The 14,290-nt window shown below is 43.8% G+C and overlaps 1 pseudogene across 1 annotated transcript; it reads left to right on the top strand.

Moving 5' to 3' along the window:
• Positions 1-1,299: 1,299 nt before the first annotated feature.
• Positions 1,300-13,916, top strand: LOC112626234 (annotated as a pseudogene). The gene is made up of 2 exons (XR_003119845.1): positions 1,300-1,387; positions 12,695-13,916. The product of XR_003119845.1 is annotated as a dol-P-Man:Man(5)GlcNAc(2)-PP-Dol alpha-1,3-mannosyltransferase pseudogene (transcript).
• The last annotated feature ends 374 nt before the right edge of the window (positions 13,917-14,290 follow it).

Below are 14,290 nucleotides of genomic sequence, written 5' to 3'. Positions count from 1 at the left end.
CAGTGTTCTGTGTGTTATAATACCAGGGACCCTCACATGGCTGTGGTAGATTCTAATCAATAGAAAATAGTAAGTCAAAGCAAAGGCAGTTACCCCTAATGAGAACGTGGAAAGACAGAGCCATCCTTTTGCCTATTTCCAAGTTTTGATTTTTTTTTCTTACATTGTCTTCCTGAAATTTTAAAATTTACCCTCCCTTCAGCTGACTCAGTTCCCATAACCAAACCAGCAGGAAGGATTATCACTCATTTTTATTATACTCTATTGGACAGATAACTCATTATTTTGTTTCCATTTATTCAATTACCAGTGAGGTCAAATATATTTTCACATATTTATTGGCCATTTGTGTTTCAGTTTACTTTGCCTATTCTTGTCTTTTGTCCATTTTCCTTTTGGGGAATTCAGCTTTTTCTTATTCATTTACATCTGTATAACAGTAAACATTTGTCTTTCATAAATGTTGCAAATATTTTCTTTCCATTTTTCTTTGCCTTTTCATTTATGTTTTTCTTTAATATAGAAATTTATATGTAGTCAAATCCTGAAATTATTTTTGTGTTTCATTTCTGGGATTAGGTAGAAAAGTTCTTTCTTAACCCCGGGATTAAATATTTATTTTATTATTTTTTTTTTTAGTGTATTTAGAGGTTATACTTAAATTTGTTTTCCATTTGAAATTTATTTTAAAATAAGATGAGTTGGTGATTAATTTTGTTTTTTCTTTTTCCCAAAGACTTAGCAAGTTTTATAGACTTTGTTCTTGAGTAATTCATCTTTTTAAGTCATATTGCTCATATGTTAGTCCCTGCATGTGAGAGGCTATTTCTGGACTGTCTACTCTGTTCCCTTGATCTGCCTATTATCTTGGCCCAAGGCCATACAATATAAATTCCTGTTGATTTATAATATACTTCTTTATCTGGCAGAGCAGGTCTTGTTTTAAATGCCACATCTTTTATTTGCAAGTAGACAAAGTGTTTATTTTTGTGGAATTTGGATAAGTTAAAAGGTGGGGTTTTTTTTTAAGGACAGTGATTTTTCATTCTCTTATCTAGCCAAATATTTTCCCACTAAAAATGCCTTTAACTTCTTAGTGAACATGTTGAGGATGTACATTTCCCTGTGCATTGAAGGGCAGTGCCACTCACCTTAAATATTGTTACTAGAGCTCATTTTGTTTGCCCAGAGGGCCTGGAACATTGAGGTCCAAGGACAAACGGGGGCGATGGGTGTCTGAAAGCTGGCAGAGAGCTCTGGGCCCTAGGTGGGGTGCAGGGACTCTCACAGCCCCGCATGATGGAAGGACCAGATCACCTGCTACGGAGAGTCCGCAGATCTTCATTTGTTTGTTGGTTTTCATTAGCTTCTCAACCAGCTCCTCAAAGTGGGTTCCATGGACCACTCCATTTCCATGAGATTCAGCCGAGTGGCTGGAGGAGAGTGCTTTTTGGTTCAGGGAGGAAAAAAGTGCCAGGTTGGATAATACTGAGCAAGTTCCCCCACTGCAGGACCTCTCAGGACCTTTCATCTCTGATATTCTGTGACTCTCCGACAATGTGATGATTATTAGACCTTGGCATCCTGCTTCAAGAAACAACCACCAACATCTCAATGAATGCCCGCCTTCCAAGCATTGCTGCCTGGGAAAGGCTATTTTCCTGGTACTATATTTTTTCAAATAACATTGTGGTAAAAAAAGAAATGTCGGCGATTCCTCGAGGATCTAGAACTAGAAGTACCATATGACCCAGCCATCCCATTACTGGGTATATACCCAAAGGATTATAAATCATGCTGCTATAAAGACACATGCACACATATGTTCATTGTGGCACTATTCACAATAGCAAAGACTTGGAATCAACCCAAATGTCCATCAGTGACAGACTAGATTAAGAAAATGTGGCACATATACACCATGGAATACTATGCAGCCATAAAAAAGGATGAGTTTGTGTCCTTTGTAGGGACATGGATGCAGCTGGAAACCATCATTCTCAGCAAACTATCACAAGAACAGAAAACCAAACACCGCATGTTCTCACTCACAGGTGGGAACTGAACAATGAGATCACTTGGACTAGGGAAGGGGAACATCACACACTGGGGCCTATCATGGGGAGGGGGGAGGGGGTAGGGATTGCACTGGGAGTTATACCTGATATAAATGACGAGTTGATGGGTGCTGACGAGTTGATGGGTGCAACACACCAACATGGCACAAGTATACATATGTAACAAACCTGCACGTTATGCACATGTACCCTAGAACTTAAAGTATAATAATAATAAAAAAAAAGAAAGAAATGTCTCCAACAGTGAAAATGAGAATGACCATAATTATTTATACTCATTGACAACAAGAGTAGGATTTATTCTACCTTTGGTGGCAAGTTCTATTTTTATGAGAGTCTTCTAAGCATTTTCTTGACAGTCCTCGCCCCTTCCCAATGAGGCATGACGAACAGGCATTGCCACGCCAGTATGGTGAGGAAACCGAGGTTGAGCAGAGACGTTGTGTGGCCATGGCATCTGCTTAGAAGTCTTTATCTGTTGGCTCCAAAACAGAATTTGTAGTTTTCCTTTGGTGCATAAATGTTACCACAAACTTAATTACTGAAACCAATAACTGTTCATTAGTTCATAGATCTTACAGGTCAGAAGTCAGAGTTCAATGAGGCTGGATTTTCTGCTAAAGGTTTTGTGCAGTGAATTTGGGTGCTGGCTGCACATTTTTCATTTCTGGAGCCTTTGGGAAGAATCTGTTTCCGCCTCATACAGGTTGTTGGCAGAATTCAGTTCCTCCTAACTGTAGGAATGAGAACTCCAGCTCTTAGAGGCCACCCACATTCCTTGCCACATGGGCCCTTCCACCTTCAAACCAGCAGTAGAGAATCTCCCTCATGTTGAATTCCCGTCACCCTCAAATATCTTTCTTCAGGAAGAGCCTCATCACCTGATTAGATCAGGGCCACCCAGGAAAATCTCTGTATCTTGAAGTCAATTTATTGGATTCATCTTCAAGACTTTGATTTTATCTGCAAGATCTCTTCACAGCAGAACCTAGATTAGTAATTGATTTAATAACTGGGTGACAATTTGTGTATACTGGGGCCGGGGGAAAATGGAGACTTTCAGGGGCTATCTTAGAACTTTGCCACCCTTGTTCACTTCATTCTCATTAGGGGCATCAGGACTGTACTTGCTTTAGATCCTTCCTGTGCTACTAGGATGATCCATGTGTGACTGGGGAATCAGTGAGTCTGAACAGATTTGTTTTAGTGTGAGTAGAATGCATCCGAAGATGCCAATGAGGACAACCTGGAACAGTCTTTGTGTCTGACAAAATGCATTCCCTCCTGCCTGCCTCCTGTTCTAGAGATCAAAATAATCAGCATTGTTGTTAGAAAGTTACCATTTTATGCATGATTTTAAAAGAGTCCATTTTAGGCTTCCCTGTTGTCTGTGGTTGATATGGTGCTCGATATATTTGGGGCAATGAAATGACAAACAATCGTGGCACTGCTATTCTTGACAGGATGTTAATATAATTCACCTTTTATTTGCCCTCAATGATAAATCAAAAGAAATGACCAACCCCAAATCCTCACTGAGACATTTGGGTATGAATATCACATCCTTGCACCAGGTCATTGTATTCACCAGGCTGTAGCTGATCGCACTTTCTGAATTCTTGATGGCAAATTTGTAAAAGTTCCTCCGTTTGTAAAGTTTTCAGTGAGATCCCAGCAAGTAAAAACATTAGCCCCAACGGGCTGCCTGGGGTTTATGTGGGTTGATTGCAGCTCTCCGTATTCAGGCAGAGTTGGGAAAGAGGTGCTGGAGAGATGCTGAGGGATTATCCACTCAGCCTCCACCAGCCTCATCTCTGCGGGAACCGTTGGCTGTCCATTCTGACCCGAAGAAGCCAGATTTCCTGTTTCCATGTGAGGCGAGCGAAGTTATCTGGGGACTAGAGAGGAGCCCCACTGCATGGTTTCCTCTGCCGGGGGGCCTGGTCACCAACAGCCTCCCCTTCCCAGTTGTTCCCTCTGACTCTGAGGTCATAGACAAAGCCAAGCCCAGAGACAAGGGGCTGAGGCTCATTTTCTCGAACAGATCATATTAATATCATTAAGCTGCCTGGTTTTAATTTTCGACCACTTCCCAACTGTCTACTTAGGAGTGTTTAAAGCCAAACCCATTCATTCTTTCCACCATTTACTGGAGATCGGAGCCGTTTAATGACTGTCCTGTGAGGAGGAAGGGTTACAGATCAGGAACAACCAGAGAGTGATGAGAAAGGAGAATTAGAAGTTGGAAGAGAAAGGCAAGATAATAAAAGTGTAATTTAAAACATCATACTTGCACAATTACCATGGTGGGTTGCTTAACAGGGAATCTAAATTTATCTCATTGCTGAGAGTCCGCTGTGAGAAATAAAATTTAAGAAAATCTGGGGGGCATCCCAGTTCTTCTCAACAACTATATCTAAGGGTTCAGTCCATGGGAAATACAGCTCCAGGGGGATTTAAAGTGCTGCAGCCATCCTGCGCACCCCAGTAGGTCACCAGCCCTGTGCCAAGCTTTTGGGATCCAAGCTCAGTCACTGGGCAGCCCTTCTCCCGTAATCTTTGAGAGAGAGCAAGAGGCATGTGACTGGACTGCTCCCATCACAGTGTCTTCTTGTGTTAACAGGCTTTACATCTCAGAGCAAAGGGTGGTGGTGGCTGCTGAGGTCAGCTCTTCTGGTCATCTCCCTGCTTGCCTTCACCTGCCACATACCCACATAGATGCCCACATAGATGTCACTTGGGGATCACCAACATTTCTTCCCTTCATCCACCTTGGCAATGCTGAAATCTTGCACTTCTCAGTAATCAGCTCTGCCACCCACTCCGATCTCACTGCAGGAGGCATCTCTGTGTCTGGAGTTCCCAGTGCTCCAGCTGAACCTGGAGACATCCTATTGGCTCTGTCCCTCTGCCTTCCTCCTTCTGGCCAGGCCAGTTCTGCCCCCAGACCACTGGGGAGGGGACCTCACCTGCCTTCCTGCTCTCCTTCCTGCCCCACTACCGGTGTCTAGTGTTCTCCCAACTGGGAGAAGAGGAGGTTTAAACCCTCAGGAACATTACATTGTGCCCCTGTCAGGGTCCTCCAATGGCTTCCCACTGTGCTTAAAGTAGAATGCAAATGTTCTGACGCCTGTAGGGCCCTGCATTGTTTGGAGACCATCTCTTCCACTGCTGCCTTCAAAAGCAGACTCCCCTTTTCACTTACCAGGACTTTAGGGGCCTTTTCAGGCACTGGGCTTCTGTTTGGAGCACACAGCCTCCCTTCCAGATCTTCCCACACAAGGCACAAGTCTCTGTTCACATGCACTTCTGCGGAGAGGCCCTGCATGGAATGGAAGTCTAGTAAGACAGCAGTCTCACCAGGTTGGCACAGGGCAATTGGTCAAATGTGTGGAAAATGAATAAAGATGGAGATGAGTAACTTCCCTGATATTTCAGAAGGTTTCAGCATTTAAGCGAAGAACTAAGATAGGTTTTAGCTCCTAAGGTCAGTTTATTTTATTAACAGTGGGCCGGGTTCCCTCTTCCAAGCAGTATAGGAGCTTCGGGAGGTGCACGGTCCCATATGAGGGTCATTAGCCATGTGCAGTGATTGAGATATACATTTAAATTAATTAGCATGAAATATAATGAAAAAAGACTCAGTTCCTCAGTCACATCCTTGACATTTCATTTCAAATGCTCCGTCGTCACATGTGGCCGGTGGCTGCCAATTGGGAAGTGCAGGTGTACAATGTTTTTGTCATTGTCACCAGTTTGATTGCACAGAGCTGTCATAAAATGTTGCTAAAGGCATTGTTATCCTCTCTTAAGAACTTCATTCCGCTGGGAAAGGAAAGGTGAGTCAACACCATCTAATAAGTCCCTAGTAGATGTATGAATGGGTGCTAAGGATGCCCAGAGGCCAAAGGGGCCTGCAGTTGCTGACTTCTGAGCCAAGTCGTCAAGGAGGACCAGGAGTTATCAGGTAATGAAGAGTGTAGGAGATTAGAAGCTGACCCTACTAAGTATCTTGAAAGTAAATACAAATGTAAAAAGCATTCAGAACAAGATGTAAAGGTCTGAGTGTGTTTGTGTGTTTGCTTGCCCATTCTTCTCTCCTCTCTTCCTTACAGATTTTGTTTAAAATAAAAGAGCATGCCTCTTTTGTTCCTTGTTGAGATTGGCATATATAGAAGTTTATAACAGAAGAGTACTGGGGAGCACTGGGCTAAGTTACACGGCATAGCAGCAGCTTAACTTGCATTTGGGAGATAGAGATGGAGGAAGATTGTGTGAGGTGCTGTCTTAGTCCATGTGGCTAATATATAAAGAACAGAAATGTATTTTGCCATTGCACTAGGGTCTGGGAAGTCTAAGATCAAGGTTTGGTGTCTGATGAGGGCACAGTCTCTGCTTCCAAGATGGGCTTTGTTGCTGCATCTTTAGGAGGGGAAAAGTGCTCTGTCCTCACTTGGTAGAAGGGACAGAAAGGCAAAAAGGGCCTTAAGCTCATTCTCTTCAGCCCTTTCATAAGGTACTAATCCATCATGAGGGTGGAACTCTCTTAATTACCTCCTAAAAGGCTCCACCTTCTACTTCCACCACAGTGGAGATTAAGTGTCAGTATTAATTTTGGATGGAACGCTATATTTTCATACAAATAAAAATTCTCAAGAGGGGAGTCAGAGTCTTAGATTTCTGTACATGAGACGCTCCTGTGATAAGTAGTGGTTTCAGTGTTAGGATGGGGTTCCTCAACAAACTTGGGTGCTCTGTGCACTCACAATGTTAATGGCTTAGCCTTCTCCCCTGGGGAAGCTTACTTGGCATTCTCTCCAATTCACATGATGTCAGTTATTTCCTTGCCAGGGTAAATGGTTATTAGCCCACCTGATACTCAAGAGTTTCAATTCGCCACACCTTCTACCTGCTTTCCCTTTGTGACTTTGCTTTCTGGTGTCCATGATTCAGTTCCCTAGTGGACAGGCAGGCAGGTGAAGTTTATGCAACCATTTCACATCCAGGTCTTTGTCCCTCTCCCCTCTCCCCCAGCAACTGGTAGAATGCTTCCCAGTAGCAGGCACATACCGTATGAGTACATGATGTTTCAAGTCACAAATGAATAGATGTTTTCCTGGTTGGAGGCCCCAGTGCTTGACTGGGCTTTGGTATTGCCCTTGTTATCCTAAGCCCCATTCCTGAGACTGTGGATAGTAGAGAAATAAGATAGAGGACTTCCAGATTCCTTGAGAGGCTCCAGAAATAATCCTATGGATAGTTCTACTTGGATTTCCCAGAATCTGTGTGAGGAGGGGGTGGCAAAGGAGAGAAGAGAGGTGGTGGCATGCTGAATAGACCTCTTGGGGTCAGTTGATGGAAGGAGAAAGGGAGTATGGCACTGATAAGAGACTCTGACACTGCTCACCCAGAGCGCAAGTGGGAGGAACAACTACCTCCATATCCAACTCCCAGACGTGTCTGTGCTCATCATTAGAAAAATGCTGACAGTGGCAGCACATCTACACAGATAAGACGGCTTTTCCTTGCCCAGTCTGCGTGGGCCATTTTTCACAGCTTTTGGAGGCTGCAATTGCTGCCACCATATGTTGTGCTGGAGACGATGCAGCCAGCTGAGCTTCATGTGGAATAACTGTTGGCAGCTACGCCAACTTTAAATTGATATTAATGTCAAGTTTGCTTTTTATAGTTTTCCTGAAGGTTTTAACAACAATAGACCAAGGCAAGTTTCATGGTACCTGAACCTGAATCAGGCTCACATTTTTCTGATGTGTATTTAATTCGGTTTTGGCACAGAGTCTGTGTTTTTCTTGGGTTTTACATCATTTATGAGGTTCCATGGATACACTCTAACAAAACATCATCCATAATCAAATGAGACTCACAGAAGAAAGAAGTGCATGCCAATTCCGACTAATCTTAGCCTTTATGGGAATAACTATTTGCTATAAATGATTAGCCAAACATCTGTGTCAACACTTTCTTAGTGGCAGATAGAGATGTTGTTAACCGCCACATTTACAATGATATTTCTAGCTCCATGGAGGGGGAAATGCTCTACCACAAACAAATCTGTCAACTAAGCCCTTCTAAGTAAAATCTACTCTACTAATTAACTGTAATAATGAAAGGCATGGATGTTAGCGTGGGGGGTGTGTGTGTGTGTGTGTGTGTGCCTCTAAAAGTTTTGCCTTATTTCACACTAAACATTTTAATAAAATGACTTCAGTCACTCTCGTATCACCCTATGGGGTCATTTTAGGAAGAAAATGAATTTTTCCCCAATATACAGCGGCACATGGTCCTATCCCTCCTTTAATCCAGGCATCACCCATCATTTGCTGTGTTGAAAAGAGGCATATATATTCTTCAAGCATAGTTTATGTGATTAAGTATGGCAAAAGTTTAATAATTGAATCCATAGTAAAATATTTGTACAAGAGTCAACATCTGCACCTAATCGTTCTATACATACGTGATGGTTTTGAGCTTATTGTGGGAGACATATTTCTTTTGGTGATTACAAACACACAGCTGCCAGAGAAATCTGCTGTTTTAAAGCACACTTTTGCTGCTGTGAGGGCATGGGGTGGGGACTGTGTGGGCTATGCCCTGGCAGGAATGTCTTCTCTTCTGTGTGGAGTCTGGTGATCTGTTCATTTGGTTTTTATCTTCTGTCTGCGGAGTGGATATTGAATGAAAATGAAATGAGATCTGTGCACATTGGTGGCTAGACAATTCATTTTCTCAAATTTAGAGACAGTCATAAGATGTAATTCATGAAAAACCCGGACATTGTTTATAACCTGGGGCAAGGCCGACACTTCTTTTCTGTGTTTTCCTGCACTGGCGAACTCAATGCAAATGGGGCATTTCAATTACATCTGAATCAACTGAAAGCACCCATTGATGTTGGGATAAGTGACCGTCTCTGGCCGTCTCTGTTTTATCAGCTGCGTCCTCTGTGGGCATATGAGGCTTTCCAAAGCCCTCAGAGGAGGCCAACATGAAACCTTTGAGTCGTCAGATCAACTAGAGACAAATACCTTGAATTTAATAAAATGAAGTTTGAAATAAAATGAGTTTTTCTTCTAAAATATCTGTCCCTGTTGAATTTGGCTTCCTTTTTTAGACCCCAAACTTTGGTATGGGAGAGCAAGGGACAGAAACAGAGGAGTGGAGATATTTCAGTCTTAGATTCCAGTGGTTCTTTGAATTAGTAATGGCAGTCGAATAGAATCCAGTTTCAGATTTGGTCTCATTCTGGATAAGCAGTTTTATCTTTTTGTTTCCTTAAGTCTGCCTTTTTGCTTTGTAAAAGTTCACCTATGAGGCAAGTTATCAGGCAGTTAAACTAGAGTAAACAACTCAAGTACATGTAGGTAAGAATCAGTGCAAAAACTGCTTTTGAACTTCCGGGTTGCTCAGGAGAAAGTAGAGGTTCGTGGTAACTCCCACTACCTCCACATCACACCAACCTCAGCCTGGCACTCTGGATTTACCCCACGTGTGTCCAGTGAAAAGCCTTCGATTGTCCTGGTTTTTGTAAATTTAACTAGGAAACAATATTACCTTTACTGAGAGGACTATGTAAACCAAAAATGATCTGAGTCACATCCGAATCAATTTAGAGGTTTATTTTGCCAAGGTTGAGGATGTGTCCAGGAGAAAGAGACACAGGTCACAATAGCATTTGTGGTCAGGGCTTTTTCCAAAGAAGGTTTTGAGGACTTCTATATTTAAAGGGCAAAGAGTGAGCAGCAAGGGAAGGAGGAAAAGAAGGGGAGGAAGGTAGACGATGAGTTGAGTGTTACATTCTAGTGAGGCTTTGATTAGCACTGGCTGAGTCCACGTTTTATATGTGAAAAGAGGGGTTAGAGAAACAGTTAATTATGCATTTGTAAATCTGCACTTGTAAATCTGCATTCAGTAAGTCCTCATTTTATACAGGATAAGGTAAACACAGAGTAGAGGAAGAAGTCAAATATGTATTTGTTTCAGAGTGGGCAGAGGGAGGGGGCATTCTAGTCTTGTTTTTATCCCATGCCTGTGAAGATAAGCTACTACTTTACACTGTGAGGTGAGATTCCGTAGAACTCTGCTTTAGGGTTATGGGTTATGAGGGGGATATGTATTCTGAAATATTTGGGGGCCCATACAAAATTTCCATGTGAGCAATTTGTGAGGGAGGCCACCTGGGGAGATGTGTGGCCTTCTGTCATTGCAGCCATCTGTGTGGGAACGAAAAGGAAGGCAAGTTTTCTTCTTTTCTTTTCTTTTTCTTTTTTGCATGCCTTAGTTACCAAGCTTAACTTTCTTCTTGGCATAATGAGTTTGGGGTGCAAAGATTTTATTTTCCTTTCAAACCTAAAATGGATAGAAGAGATTATTGGTTTTTATTTCATTTTGAAGTTGGCACATCTGGCGGCCAGGAGATATGGGGCTCTACAGTTGGGTGGGCCCTGACTTTCTGCCTGGGCCATCCACAGCATCACAGGTGTTCCTTAGCCCTGCATTTCTAGCTTGAAATTCAAATTCTAGCAGAAGGTCAACTCAGTAAGTCTTCATGGAAGCAGATTTATGTACCCGCACCAAATTTGCAAGGGGACAAAAATGTAGTGACGAAAGATGCTCAGATGCTCAAAGAAGTTTTATTGAAATGGAAGTAGTCCATGTTTTGTCTCCATGTATTTCTCCTACATCTCCCAAATCTGTTGGACTTCTTCCCTCCTGTGCTTGTGACTTTACTGGAGGATGGTTGGGATAGTTTCACGGGGGCAGCAGCCTCCACAGACTGTGTGTTAGGAAGACGAGGTTGACTGTTGAGCTCTGCTATGGCTCAAAGCACCTGGTGGCCCTAAGCACCCACTACCCCTTGCCCCTGTCTCAGGTCCAGCACATCTCAGAAGGCTGGCACCTCAGACACCTGCATTCAGAGTACATTTAGAGTACACACTAAGTGTGTTAATAAATTAAGCTGACTAAATGCTACTGCTCTACTCCCACATCCCTTACTTTTGAAAATACTATTTATTGCAACAGACAGGTGGCCATTTGAAAACACATATTCTTTCTTGTCCCAGGTGGATTAATCACAACTTGTAGACAGAATCCAAGATTGCTTGCTTTTGAAAGATTTCCTCTGGCCCTGTAATTTTTACACTCAAAGGGCAATTTTCATTAAGGCTGTACTAGTCCATTTTCAAACTGTTATGAAGAAATACCCAAGACTGCGTAATTTATAAAGAAAAAGAGGTTTAATGGACTCGCATTTCCACATGCCTGGGGAGGCATCACAATCATGGTGGAAGGCAAAGGAGAAGCAAAGACACATCTTACATGGCAACGGGCAAAACAGTGCTTTCAGGGAACTTCCCTTCATAAAACCATCAGATCTCGTGAGGCTTATTCATTATCATGAGAACAGCATGGGAAAAATCTACCTACGAGATTCAGTGACCTCCCACCGAGTCCTTCCCACAACATGTGGAGATTACAGGAGCTACAATTCATGATGAGATTTGGGTGGGGACACAGCCAAAGCATATCAAAGACTTACTTTGTTATTCTGGAAACTCAAAGTAAAAGCTGATTCACTTGAGTGTGAAATGATAATTAACTTGCCTTTTAAGACTTTTTGTAAATTAATTGAAACACTAGGACTTTAGCAGAAGTCTGGGGTGGGACAATGATGAAAATTAATATAGTGCTCATTCAGCAATTGAAATAATTTAAAATCAGTCCCAATAAGTTCATTTACTTTCCTGATTGAGTACTGTCATTGTTTAGCAGACCCTGAAGAAAAAGTTCATGTTAGTGATACTCCTGCTTTGGTGACCTTAAAATGTGTAATTGACCTAGAAGTTCTTGATGATGAGTCTCTTTTGGGGGCAGTCTTTTTGGGCTTTGGTTTTTACTCGGAGATTCGTCTGGTGACATTCTTAACCATTTGAGTGCTTTAGAAGGGTACATAGATCAATTCGACCCACTGAAACAAGTTGCTTTTGAGTCAAATCTGTACTGCATCTGCCCATGTTCTCTTTCTTTGCCTTCCCTCCTTCCTTCCTTCCTTCCGTCCCTCCTTCCTTCCTTCCTTCCTTCCTTCCTTCCATCCCTCCTTCCTTCCTTCCTTCCTTCCTTCCTTCCTTCCTTCCTTCCTTCCTTCCTTCCTTCCTTCCTTCCTTCCTTCTTCTTTGAGATGGAGTCTTGCTCTCTCACCCAGGATGGAGTACAGTGGTGCAATCTCGGCTCACTGAGTGCAGTGGCACAATCTTGGCTCACTACAACCTCCACCTCTCAGGTTCAAGCAATTCTCCTTCCTTAGTCTCCCAAGTAGTTGGGATTACAGGCACCCACCACCACACCTGGCTAAATTTTGTATTTTAGTAGAGATGAAGTTTCGTCATGTTGCTCAGGCTGGTCTCGAACTCCTGACCTCTGGTGATTCCCCTGCCTCGGCCTCCCAAAGTGCTTGGATTACTGCACCTGGCCCTGCCCATGTTTTCTCAAACCTGCCTCACCTGGATGTGTGGCTGTCTTTCTCCTTTCCCTGCACATCCTGTGCCAGTTCCTCTACAGGTACCTGAATGACTGTTATTACGAAGTCTGAAAATTAGTGAAAGACACAGAAATCGACCAGAAGGCCTACGTGGCCCAGGTGGAAGGCGTCATCAGCGGTACTTATGACTAGACCCAGCTGTGGAATGACAGTGGACCACTTGTGTACCCAGCTGGTTTTGTGTCCCACTTTATGGGGCTGTTCTATGCCCCTGGGCCAAGGCACTGACATTCACATGCCCAAAATATCTTTGCTGTGCTCTACCTGGCCACCTTGCTGCTTGTCTTCTTGATCTACCACCAGACCTACAAAGTACCTCCCTTCGTCTTATTTTTCATGTGCCACGCCTCCTACTGTGTTCACTCCACCATTGCGGGAAGTCAGAGACCCCGAACGAACCTTTGTGCTGTGACTCTTCTATGACTCAGCGCCCTCAGTATCAGCCTCCTGCTGGCCCAGGGCTGGGGCTGGGGCTGCCGGTGTTCCAGCCTGGCAGCCTCCGTGAAGAGGAATGTGAGGCTCTGCGCCCCTCGGTTGCTGCTTCTTTTCCTCACACGGTTTGGCTCCCGTGGGGCCCTCCGCAAGCTGGGCATCTATGTTGGCCTTCAGGTGGTGCTGGGGCTGCTCTTCCTGCTGGAGAAGCCCACTGGCTACCTGTCTCGCTCCTTTGACCTTGGCCGCCAGTTTCTATTCTGCTGGACAGTGAACTGGCGCTTCTTCCCAGGGGCTCTCTGCCTGCACTGTGCCTTCCACCTGGCCCTGCTAGCCACCCACCTCACCTTGCTCTTGCTGTTTACCCTCTACTGGTGGCACAGGATGGGGGAATGTATCTTGTCCCTGCTGGAGGATCCCTCCAAAAGTAAGGCTCCACCCCAGCCCCTCACACCCAGCCAGATCGTTTCTACCCTCTTCACCTCTAACTTCACTGGCATCTGCTTCAGCCACCCCCTCCACTACCAGTTCTACATCTGGTATTTCCACACACTGCCCCACCTCCTGGGGGCCAGGACTGCACACTGGCTCACACACCTGCTCAGGTTGCTGGGGCTGGGGCTCATGGAGCTCTCCTGGAACACACAGCCCTCCACATCCTGCAGCTCTGCTGCCCAGCATATGTGCCATGCTGTCCTCTTGCTGCAGCTCTGGCTGGGCCCACAGCTGTTCCCCAAGAGCATCCAACACAGCAAGAAAGTTCCCTGAAATCCACCCCTTTCCCTCCAGTGCACACTCAGGACCTGGGGATAGACTCTGCCCTTCCAAATAAACCTTGCCAAGTCCAATATATATATATATACACACACACACACACACACACACACACACACGGACTTCCTCTCTATATATAGAGGGACTCACACAGGATGTGCAGGGAAAGGCGACAGGCAGCCACACATCCAGTCAGAATCACTGGGACTTTTATGTATCTCGATCAGCAATGCTATGGCTACAACATTGACACAAAGGCACAGAAGGAAGTTGAGTTCACAGGAGTACACAGGGATCTTGTATTATTTGCTGGATTCATTCATTTGTATAAAATATGCTAATTTTACAGGAGTTGGTTTCCAGTTTTTGGACCAAATTTGTACATTCTAAACTGGTTAATTTGAGCCTTTCGAAATTATAAATTTTTCTATATAGTTTTAAAATGTGC

The sequence above is a fragment of the Theropithecus gelada genome, chromosome 6 (genome assembly GCF_003255815.1).
Source record: "Theropithecus gelada isolate Dixy chromosome 6, Tgel_1.0, whole genome shotgun sequence".
NCBI lineage: Eukaryota > Metazoa > Chordata > Mammalia > Primates > Cercopithecidae > Theropithecus > Theropithecus gelada.
The sequence above is the reverse complement of the archived record's forward strand: the minus strand, read 5'-3'. Positions and strand labels throughout refer to the sequence as shown.